Here is a 12,872-nt window from a genome sequence, read left to right on the forward strand (position 1 = left end):
GCCAGACTCCTCAAGGTGATATCCGACAATCTATGATTTCTCAATCCTCCTCTTCTGGTAGTCTCGGTAGTTGGAACTATGACGCTGCCAGAGCCAGGAAATGCGTAATCAGGTTTATCATTCTTAAAAACCTTCCTTTTAAATTAGTAGAAGATGATGAATTTGAAGATATGTTTAGAGATGGTTTTTATCCTGCATTTAAAAAAATTTCTCGTCAAACCTGTCAATGTGATATTTTAAAATATTATCAGCAAGAACAAGAAAAAATAATTTCTTATTTTAAAAATTTAAACTGTAAATTTTCTTTAACTTCTGATATTTGGACATCTAGAGCACAAACTGGATATTTATGTATCACAGCACACTGGATTGATGAAAATTGGCAAATGTTTAAAAGAGTTGTTTCTTTTATTGCAATAGAAGAGTCACATACTGGTGCTAATGTTGCAAATTTAATAATTGAAGAACTTATGAAATTAGAAATTTCACAAAGAATATTTTCTCTTTCACTAGATAATGCAAGTAATAACAATGTAGCTGTTGATTTTATCAGATCATCTTTATCATTGCCATGTCATGGTGATCTTTTTCATATTAGGTGCATCTGTCATATTTTAAATTTAATTGTTCAAAGTGCATTTACTGAAATTAAACCCATGATAGAAAAGGTTAGAACAGTTGCTTACATGCATAGTGCTTCTGAACAAAGACTTAAAAGATGGAAACAATTTTGTAAAAGAAAAAATGTAAAGCCTAGACTAATTCCAAAAGATGTTGACCATAGGTGGAATTCCACATATGCAATGTTAAGTGTAGCAATAGAATATAAAGACATTATAACTGATTTTATAAACTATTATGCTTCTAGTTCTAGTTCTGGTAGCACTTATGGAATAACTGAAGATGAATGGACAGTTATATGTAATTTAAATAAAATGTTACAAGTTTTTTATGATGCTACCATGTTATTATCTGGCTGTTATTATCCAACCATTACTTTAGCTGCTTTACAAATTTTAAATATTCAAAAAAAATTTGATAAATATCGTTTGGATGCTACTTTTGGACCTATGGTTTTTGAAATGAAGAGCAAATTTAATAAGTGCTACTTTTGGACCTATGGTTTTTGAAATGGAGAGCAAATTTAATAAGTACTTTAGGCCTATTCCTCATATTTTTGGTTTGGGGGTTCTTATTGATCCATGCTTGAAGGATATTGGCCTTCGAAGTTTGTTACAGTCATTGTATGGTGGACAGGTTATAGACTTAGATGATGGAACCACCCTGAATGCTACTACTCATCATTTACTTATTAGAAATTATTTTCAAACCTTATATGATGAGTATGCAGCTAGACATGGTGTAGCTGCATAACAGTCTACAGCTTCGGTTTTTTCGAGCTCATCCCGAGCCCGAGGTGTAAGTTTTGATAGGTATGCAATGGTAGCTGAGCTAACTGGTGGATCTGGACTTGGATCGTCATCATCGGAGGTTTCTGAAATAGATGAATATTTTTCTGCTTCTTTAGTTAGATGTCAAGGAAATGCTTTAGATATTTTGCAATGGTGGAAAGTATATGGATCAGTTTCATATCCTATACTTTCCACCATGGTTCGTGACTTACTAACAGTGCAGGTTTCGACGGTAGCTTCAGAATCCGCCTTCAGCACAGGAGGTCGTTTAATCGACGATCACAGGACATGCTTGGATCCGTATACTGTACAATCGGTGATGTGCCTACAAGATTGGTGGAGGTACGAGAAGCGAACGCAAGGCATCGATCGGATGGCTGGAATTAAAGATAAATTTGAAGAATTGGGACTAGCAGATAGATATAAAGAATAGATTATAGTTTTTATATCTTAGCTTAAAATTTGGAAATAATTGCAAATGATAGTGATATAGGTGAGTAGGTGCCAACCTAGTTAGGATTTACTTATTTATTGTGATGTGATTAATTCTAAAATAAATTTGTACTTGTAATTTGTAAATGATTTATTAATTATTAATAAAGAATTTGTTTTTATCATTTTTTATTTGTAATTTATGTCATTTTAAGTAATTAATAAAATTATTGTTTTTATTATTTTTCTTGTCTTTTTTTATAATTTATAATTTAAATAACATTAAAAAAATATGGAAAAAAAATTAAAAAAAAATCACAATCACCCGGGCCAGCCCGGAACCCGGCCCGGACCCGGCCCGGGGTCGGGCCGGGTCGAGCCGGGCCGGCCCGGCCGGCCCGGATGGACAGGCCTAGCTGAAACATATGTTCTTAAGGGTGTTTAGGAAATTTCATGCGAATTATCATCAGAAAATATGTCAAAACGATTAATTCAAATAAGAACCCATTTTAAAGATGGTTTTTGTATTGATTGAACTTAAAAAAATAGATTTTTATAGAACCACTTTGTTTTGGTTTGGGTCCAACCCGATCCTGAATTGAGTCCTCCTACTATGAGTCCTCCTACTATCAGTCCTCCTACCGAAGTTAATCCCGAATCCGGTGGCGACGAATCTGCACCAAGAGCTCCTAAACGGCCAAGATCCGATGTGTGGAATTTTTACGAGAAGATCGACGTCACCAAGGATGAACACGGTAGGATCCTCACCCAGAAGGCTAAGTGTGCTTTGTGCGGCAAGATTTTTCAAGCTCATCATAAGAGCGGCACCAACCACCTCAAACGCCATTTAGATAAACACAACAAAGGCCAGCCTCCTCAAGGTGATATCCGACAATCCATGATTTCTCAATCCTCCTCTTCTGGTAGTCTCGGTAGTTGGAACTATGACGCTGCCAGAGCCAGGAAATGCGTAATCAGGTTTATCATTCTTAAAAACCTTCCTTTTAAATTAGTAGAAGATGATGAATTTGAAGATATGTTTAGAGATGGTTTTTATCCTGCATTTAAAAAATTTTCTCGTCAAACCTGTCAACGTGATATTTTAAAATATTATCAGCAAGAACAAGAAAAAATAATTTCTTATTTTAAAAATTTAAACTGTAAATTTTCTTTAACTTCTGATATTTGGACATCTAGAGCACAAACTGGATATTTATGTATCACAGCACACTGGATTGATGAAAATTGGCAAATGTTTAAAAGAGTTGTTTCTTTTATTGCAATAGAAGAGTCACATACTGGTGCTAATGTTGCAAATTTAATAATTGAAGAACTTATGAAATTAGAAATTTCACAAAGAATATTTTCTCTTTCACTAGATAATGCAAGTAATAACAATGTAGCTGTTGATTTTATCAGATCATCTTTATCATTGCCATGTCATGGTGATCTTTTTCATATTAGGTGCATCTGTCATATTTTAAATTTAATTGTTCAAAGTGCATTTACTGAAATTAAACCCATGATAGAAAAGGTTAGAACAGTTGCTTACATGCATAGTGCTTCTGAACAAAGACTTAAAAGATGGAAACAATTTTGTAAAAGAAAAAATGTAAAGCCTAGACTAATTCCAAAAGATGTTGACCATAGGTGGAATTCCACATATGCAATGTTAAGTGTAGCAATAGAATATAAAGACATTATAACTGATTTTATAAACTATTATGCTTCTAGTTCTAGTTCTGGTAGCACTTATGGAATAACTGAAGATGAATGGACAGTTATATGTAATTTAAATGAAATGTTACAAGTTTTTTATGATGCTACCATGTTATTATCTGGCTGTTATTATCCAACCATTACTTTAGCTGCTTTACAAATTTTAAATATTCAAAATTTTTTTGATAAATATCGTTTGGATGCTACTTTTGGACCTATGGTTTTTGAAATGGAGAGCAAATTTAATAAGTACTTTAGGCCTATTCCTCATATTTTTGGTTTGGGGGTTCTTATTGATCCATGCTTGAAGGATATTGGCCTTCGAAGTTTGTTACAGTCATTGTATGGTGGACAGGTTATAGACTTAGATGATGGAACCACCCTGAATGCTACTACTCATCATTTACTTATTAGAAATTATTTTCAAACCTTATATGATGCGTATGCAGCTAGACATGGTGTAGCTGCACAACAGTCTGCAGCTTCGGTTTCTTCGAGCTCATCCCGAGCCCGAGGTAAAAGTGTAAGTTTTGATAGGTATGCAATGGTAGCTGAGCTAACTGGTGGATCTGGACTTGGATCGTCATCATCGGAGGTTTCTGAAATAGATGAATATTTTTCTGCTTCTTTAGTTAGATGTCAAGGAAATGCTTTAGATATTTTGCAATGGTGGAAAGTATATGGATCAGTTTCATATCCTATACTTTCCACCATGGTTCGTGACTTACTAACAGTGCAGGTTTCGACGGTAGCTTCGGAATCCGCCTTCAGCACAGCAGGTCGTTTGATCGACGATCACAGGACATGCTTGGATCCGTATACTGTACAAGCGGTGATGTGCCTACAAGATTGGTGGAGGTACGAGAAGCGAACGCAAGGCATCGATCGGATGGCTGGAATTAAAGATAAATTTGAAGAATTGGGACTAGCAGATAGTGATGTGCCTACAAGATTGGTGGAGGTACGAGAAGCGAACGCAAGGCATCGATCGGATGGCTGGAATTAAAGATAAATTTGAAGAATTGGGACTAGCAGATAGATATAAAGAATAGATTGTAGTTTTTATATCTTAGCTTAAAATTTGTAAAGAATTATTTTGGAAATAATTACAAATGATAGTGATATAGGTGAGTAGGTGCCAACTTAGTTGAGATTTACTTATCTATTGTGATGCGATTAATTCCAAAATAAATTTGTACTTGTAATTTGTAAATGATTTATTAATTATTAATAAAGAATTTGTTTTTATCATTTTTTATTTGTAATTTATGTCATTTTAAGTAATTAATAAAATTATTGTTTTTATTATTTTTCTTGTCTTTTTTTATAATTTATAATTTAAATAACATTAAAAAAATATGGAAAAAAAATTAAAAAAAAATCACCCGGGCCAGCCCGGAACCTGGCCCGGTCGGGCTCGGGCCCGGGCCCGGACCCGGCCCGGGGTACCCGGGTCCTGGTCCGGGTCCCGGTTTTGCCCGGCCCGGATGGACATGCTTAGCCATGGGCTTGGTGCTCGACTGAGGAGTCGTTGTGCCTTGGATTTACCCCCAAAAAGGGAACAAGAGCTTAAAATTCGACTGAAGAGTCGAATGCCTAGAACTCTTGAGAGTTGACTAGGGCTTTTTTCCCCTAAGATGAGAGAAAACTATGAGAGTCGGCCAAAGGGTTGTGCGTTGGGTTTATTCCAGATGAGGTACTAAGGGCTTGTCCATGATGATCGATGAGAGCCGGAGGAATCGACCATTTGTTGTGCCTTAGGCTTACCTTGATAAAGAGCCAAGGGCTTGGTTCTCAACTGAGGAGTCGTTGTGCATTGGATTTACTCTAAAAAGAAACCAAGGTCTTGAAATTTGACTTAGGAGTCGAATGCCTAGAACTCTTGAGAGTTGACTAGGGCTTTCCTTCCCCTAAGGCTGAGAGAAAACTGTAGAAGTTGGACAAAGGGATGTGCCTTGGGTTTATTCCTGATGAGGTACCAAGGGCTTGTCCATGATAATCGATGAGAGCCGGAGGAATCGACCATATGTTGTGCCTTAGGCTTACCTTGATAAAGAGGTAAGGGTTTGGTGCTCGACCGAAGAGTTGTTGTTCCTTGGATTTACCATAAAAAGGTACCAATGACTTGAAATTCGATTGAGGAGTCGAATGCCTAGAACTGTTGAGAGTTGACTAGGGCTTTCCTTCCCCTAAGGCCGAGAGAAACTGTAGGAGTCGACCAAAGGGTTGTGCCTTGGGTTTATTCCTGATGAGGTACCAAGGGCTTATCCATGATGATCGATGAGAGTTGGAGGAATCGACCATATGTTGTGCCTTGGGCTTCCCTTGATAAAGAGCTAAGGGCTTGGTGCTCGACTGAGGAGTCATTGTGCCTTGGATTTAGCCTGAAAAGATACGAAGGACTTGAAATTCGACTAAGGAGTCAAATGCCTAGAACTTTTGAGAGTTTACAACAGCTTTCCTTCCCCTAAGGCCGAGAGAAAATTATGAAAGTCGGCCAAAGGGTTATGCCTTGGGTTTATTCCTGATGAGGTATCAAGGGCTTGTCCATGATGATCAATGAGAGCCGAAAGAATCGACCATATGTTGTGCCTTGGGCTTACCTTGATAAAGAGCTAAGGGCTTGGTGCTCGACTGAGGAGTCATTATGCCTTGGATTTACCTTAAAAAGGTACCAAGGGCTTAAAATTCGACTGAGGAGACGAATGCCTAGAACTCTTAAAAGTTGACTAGGGCTTTCCTTCCCATAAGGCCAAGAGAAAACTATGGGAGATGGCCAAAGGGTTGTGCCTTGGTTTTATTACTAATGAGGTACTAAGTGCTTGTCCATGATGATCGATGAGAGCCGAAGGAATCGACCATATGTTGTGCCTTAGGCTTACCTTTATAAAGAAATAAGGAATTGGCGCTCGACTGAGGAGTCCTTATTCCTTGGATTTACCCTAAAAAGGTACCAATGGCTTGATATTCGACTGAGGAGTCGAATGCCTAGAACTCTTGAGAGTTTACTAAGGCTTTCCTTCCCCTAAGGCCGAGAGAAAATTATGGGAGTCGACCAAAGGGTTGTGCCTTAGGTTTATTCCTGATGAGCTACCAAGGGTTTGTACATGATGATCGATGAGAGCTGGAGGAATCAACCATATGTTGTACCTTGGGCTTACCTTGATAAAGAGCCAAGTGCTTGGCGCTCGACTAAGGAGTTGTTGTGCCTTAGATTTATCCTGAAAGGGTACCAAGGGTTTGAAATTCGTCTGAGGAGTCAAATGCCTAGAACACTTGAGAGTTTACTAGGGCTTTCCTTCCCCTAAAGCCGAGAGAAAACTGTAAGAGTTGGCCAAATGGTTGTGCCTTGGTTTTATTCCTGATTAGGTACCAAGAGCTTGTCCATGATGATCGATGAGCGTCAGAGGAATCGACCATATGTTGTGCCTTGGGCATACCTTGATAAAGAGCCAATGGCTTGACACTCGACTGTGGAGTCATTGTGCCTTGGATTTACCCTGAAAAGGTATAAAGGGCTTGAAATTTGACTGAGTAGTCGAATGCCTAGAACTCTTAAGAGCTAACTAGGGCTATCCTTCCCCTAACGGCGAGAGAAAACTATGGGAGTCGACCAAAGGGTTGTGCCTTGGGTTTATTCCTAATGTGGTACCAAGGGCTTGTCCATGATTATTGATGAGAGCCAGAGGAATCGACCATATGTTTGCCTTAGGCTTACCTTGATAAAGAGCAAAGGGCTTGGCGCTCGACTGAGAAGTCGTTGTGCCTTGGATTTAACCTGAAAAAATACGAAGGACTTGAAATTCGACTATGGGGTCGATTGCCTAGAGCTCTGTTGACAAGAGCTTTCCTTCCCCTAAGGCCGAGAGAAAATTGTGAGACTCGGCCAAAGAGTTGTGCCATGGGTTTATTCCTGATGAGGTACAAAGAGCTTATCCATGATGATCGATGAGTGCCGGAGGAATCGACCATATGTTGTACCTTGGGCTTACCTTAATAAAGAGCCAAAGGCTTGGCGCTCAACTAAGGAGTCGTTGTGCCTTGGATTTACACTAAAAAGGTACCAAGGGCTTGAAATTCGACTGAGGAGTCGAATGCCTAGAACTCTTGAGATTTGACTAGGGCTTTCCTTTACCTAAGTCCGAGAGAAAACTATGAGAGTCGGCAAAAGGGTTGTGCCTTGGGTTTATTCTTGATGAGGTACCAAGGGCTTGTCCATGATGATCGATGAGAGCCGGAGGAATCGACCATATGTTGTGCCTTAGGCTTACTTTGATAAAGAGCCAAGGGCTTAGCGCTCGACTGATGAGTTGTTATGCCTTGGATTTACCCTGAAAAGGTACCAAGAGCTTGAAATTCAACTGAGGAGTCAAATCCAGGAACTCTTGAGAGTTGACTAGGGCTTTCCTTCCCCTATGGGCGAGGGAAAACTACGGGAGTCGGCCAAAGGGTTGTGCCTTGGGTTTATTCCTGATGAGGTACCAAGGGCTTGTCCATGATGATGGATGAGAGCTAGAGGAATCGATCATATGTTTGCCTTTGGCTTACCCTTATAAAGAGCCAAGGGCTTGGCGCTCGACTAAGAAGTCGTTGTGCCTTGGATTTACCCTAAAAAGGTACCAAGCACTTTAAATTCGACTTAAGAGTCGAATTCCTAGAACTCTTTAGAGTTGACTAGGGCTTTCCTTCCCCTAAGGCCGAGATAAAATTATGATAGTCGGCCAAAGGGTTGTGCCATAGGTTTATTCCTGATGAGGTACCAAGAGCTTGTCCATGATGATCGATGAGACCAAGAGGAATCAACCATATGTTGTGCCTTGGGCTTACCTTGATAAAGAGCCAAGGGCTTGGCGCTCGACTGAGGAGTCGTTGTGCCTTGGATTTACTATAAAAAGGTACCAAGTGCTTGAAATTCGAATGAGGAGTCGAATGCCTAGAACTCTTGAAAGTTAACTAGGGGTTTCCTTCCCCTAAGACCGAGAGAAAACTATGGGAGTCAGCCAAAGGGTTATGCCTTGGGTTTATTCCTGATGAGATACTAAGGGCTTATCCATGATGATCGATGAGAGCCGGAGGAATCGACCATATGTTGTGCCTTGGGCTTACCTTGATAAAGACCAAGTGCTTGGCGTTCGACTGAGGAGTCGTTGTGCCTTGGATTTATCCCGAAAAGGTACCAAGGGCTTAAAATTCGGCTGAGTTGTCGAATGCCTAGAAGTCTTGAGAGTAGACTTGGGCTTTCCTTCCCCTATGACCGAGAGAAAACTATGGGAGTCGGTCAAAGGGTTGTGCATTGGGTTTATTCCCTATGAGGTACCAAGGGCTTGTCAATGATGATTGATGAGAGCCGGAGGAATCGACCATATGTTATGCCTTGGACTTACCTTGATAAAGAGCAAAGTACTTGGCACTCGACTAAGAAGTCGTTGTGTCTTGGATTTATCCTGAAAAGGTACCAAGGGCATTAAATTCGACTAAGGAGTCGAATGCCTAAAACTCTTGAGAGTTGACTAGGGCTTTCCTTCCCCTAAGTCCGAGAGAAAACTGTGAGAGTCGGCCAAAGGGTTGTACCATGGGTTTATTCCTGATGAGGAACCAAGGGCTTGTCCATGATGATCGATGAGCGTCGGATCAATTGACCATATGTTGTGCCTTAGACTTACTTTGATAAAGAGCCAAGTTCTTGGAGCTTAACTGAGGAGTCGTTGTGCCTTGGATTTACCCTAAAAAGGTACCAATGACTTGAAATTCAACTTAAGAGTCGAATGCTTAGAACTCTTTAGAGTTGACTAGGGCTTTCCTTCCCTAAAGGCGAGAGAAAACTACGGGAGTCGGCCAAAGGGTTGTGCCTTGGGTTTATACCTGATGATGTACCAAGGGCTTGTCCATGATGATGGATGAGAGCCGGAGGAATTGATCATATGTTTGCCTTGGGCTTACCTTGATAAAGAGCCAAGGACTTGGCGCTCGACGAAGAAGTTGTTGTGCCTTGGATTTACCTTGAAAAGGTACAAAGGACTTGAAATTTGACTGAAGAGTTAAATTCCTAGAACTCTTTGGAGTTGACTAGGGCTTTCCTTCCCCTAAGGCCGAGATAAAATTGTGAGAGTCGGCCAAATGGTTGTGCCATGGGTTTATTCCTGATGAGGTGCCAAGAGCTTTTCCATGATGATCGATGAGACCCAGAGGAATCAACCATATATTGTGCCTTTGGCTTACCTTGATAAAGAGCCAAGGGCTTGGCGCTCGACTAAGGAGTCGTTGTGCCTTGGATTTACTCTAAAAAGGTACCAAGGGCTTGAAATTCGACTGAGGAGTCGAATGCCTAGAACTCTTGAGAGTTGACTTGGGGTTTCCTTCCCCTGAGGCTGAGAGAAAACTATGGGAGTCAACAAAAGGATTGTGCCTTAGGTTTATTCCTGATGAGGTACCAAGAGCTTGTCCATGACGATCGATGAGAGCCGGAGTAATCGACCATATGTTGTGCCTTGGACTTACCTTGATAAGGAGCTAAGTGCTTGGCATTCGACTGAGGAGTCGTTGTGCCTTGGATTTACCTAGAAAAGGTACCAAGGGCTTGAAATTCGACTGAGGAGTCGAATGCCTAGAACTCTTAAGAGTGAACTTGGGCTTTCCTTCCCGTAAGGTCGAGAGAAAACTATGGGAGTCGGCCAAAGGGTTGTGCCTTTGGTTTATTCCCTATGAGGTACCAAAGGCTTGTCCATGATAATCGATGAGAGCCCAAGGAATCGACCATATGTTATGCCATGGGCTTACCTTGATAAAGAGCAAATGACTTGACGCTCGACTAAGAAGTCGTTGTGCCTTGGATTTATCCCGAAAAGGTACCAAGGGCTTGAAATTCGACTCAAGAGTCGAATTCCTGGAACTCTTAAGAGTTTACTAGGGCTTTCCTTCCCCTAAGGCCAAGAGAAAACTGTGAGAGTCGGTCAAAAGAGTTGTACCATGGATTTATTCCTGATGAGGTACTAAGGGCTTGTCTATGATGATCGATGAGACTCGGAGGAATCGACCATATATTGTGCCTTAGGCTTACTTTGATAAAGAGCCAAGGGCTTGGAGCTCGACTGAGGAGTCGTTGTACCTTGGATTTACCCTAAAAAGGTACCAAGGGCTTGAAATTCAACTTAAGAGTCGAATGCTTAGAACTCTTGAGAGTTGACTAGGGCTTTCCTTCCCCTAAGGCCGAGAGAATACTATAAGAGTCGGCCAAAGGGTTGTTCCTTAGGTTTATTCCTTATGAGGTACCAATGGCTTGTCCATGATGATCGATAAGAGCCGGAGGAATTGAACATATGTTGTGCCTTGGGCTTACCTTGATAAAGAGCCAAGGGCTTGGCGCTCGACTGGTGAGTCGTTGTGCCTTGGATTTACCTTGAAAAGGTACAAAGGGCTTAAAATTCGACTAAGGAGTCGAATGCCTAGAAATCTTGAGAGTTGACTAGGGCTTTCCTTCACCAAAGGCCGAGAGAAAACTGTGTGAGTCGGCCAAAGGGTTATGCCTTGAGTTTATTCCTGATGAGGTACCAATGGCTTGTTAGGGGTGCCTAGGTCTTTCATGATGCCTATGTCTTTGGCCATAATGAAGCCTTGATCTCTACGAGATCAAAGTTAATTCATATTGAATAACATTTTGTCAATTTTGTATTTTACATTATCATGAAAAATATCCTTTGCAGGTGTTTGATGCTAAAAAGGGGGTTGAACCACTTGTGATTTTGTTTTGGCTCTGACTTAAAGGCAATTTTTGTAGTGGATGAGGTTGTCAGTATAGAACCTCTTTTAGCTGGATTTTGCTTGTTTTCATAGCAGACGACTTGTTGATATACGAAGATGAGTCGAAACTGTATTTGCCATCTCATCAGCCAAGGTTCCTTTTGAGTCTAAATCTTTAGCAAGGCCTTGAAGACGGAAGGTTGGCAAGCCGGCTTTTGGCAAAAGGAACTACCCAGACTCCATGAATCATGTTGAATGGCATTCTCCAGGTCGGGTTCGCGAGGGTTGTAGGCGCGACCAGAAGCTACATGGTACCTTTTATGGTGGAAACTCTCTTGGAGTGAGAATCCTGTTGGCCTCATGTTTATGAGCCTACTCCTTAATCTTGTTTTGATGATTACAAATAATTCCTAATGTTATTTGTCTAGTGTTTGTGTTTGTTATTAGATATTCTAGACAAACAACGATGTCGGAGGTTGGTTGGATTAAGCCTACACGGTCATATACATTGGAGGATGGAAGGAATACCGGAGTGAAGCTATGCATAATTCAAGTCAAAGATTCAAGTTCAACCTTCATTCATGTTTACCAAGACGAGCTTTATTGAAGATCAATCTTGGGTATAATGTTTATACTCTGTGTGTTAATGCTTAAAGCTCAAATATTATACACATACATATTTTCGGTTTATCGCTTTCAAGTTAAATCATTTTTTATTTGCAAAATAATATGGTTATGGATTAAAGACTCGTTTACACTATTTTATATCTTTTCTCAAGTCTATTAATCTATTGGAAAGTATTTCAAAACTTGTTTGGAATAAATTTCATCAAAATCAAGTTTTGACAACTTTGTATTCTTGAATAGTTTACATAATAAATTATATTTCACAAATGGGAAATGAAATTTCAAAATTTCTTTTTGTAACCTATTCTATTACATGTTTATAATCATTTCTCAAAAGTTTATCATTTTTGGAGTTGATTTACTATACTGAATTGATTTTATAAAATCAAGTGTTTCAACAGTTTTTAGAATCTGGAATATCTATTTTAAAACATTTATTTTAGAAATTATTTCTCTAACATGTTCATCTACATGTCTATAACTTTTCCTCAAAATTTCATGATTTTTGGAGTTGACTTACTATTTTTAATTGATTTTACAAAGCCAAATATGCAAATTTCCAGAATGCTGGATTTTAGGGTATTTTGGTCTTTTCAGCCTATAACGACTAGTTTTGAATATTTTCGGTTTTTGAGGGCTTTTTGGCATTTTTCTTGGGTTCTTCTTGGCTTTGGGTTTTCCTATATATACCCCATCATACCTCATTTCTCTCAACCATCCAAGAGATTTCTAAACAAGTTTAAGAAAGTAACTAAAAGAGTTTAAGGGTTTCAAAGTTTGTTTATAAGTTTGTTTGTGAAGAAATTTTCACAAGAGCTTGAGGAGATTATCATTTGTGTTTGGGCATTTAACTCATCTCTCTCTCTCTCTCTCTCTCTCTCTCTCTCTCTCTCTCTCTCTTGTCATCTTTAGAGAAGTGTTTCTAAACTCAATCTAGCTTTACAT

Source organism: Asparagus officinalis, chromosome 1, assembly GCF_001876935.1.
Source record: "Asparagus officinalis chromosome 1, Aspof.V1, whole genome shotgun sequence".
Lineage (NCBI taxonomy): Eukaryota > Viridiplantae > Streptophyta > Magnoliopsida > Asparagales > Asparagaceae > Asparagus > Asparagus officinalis.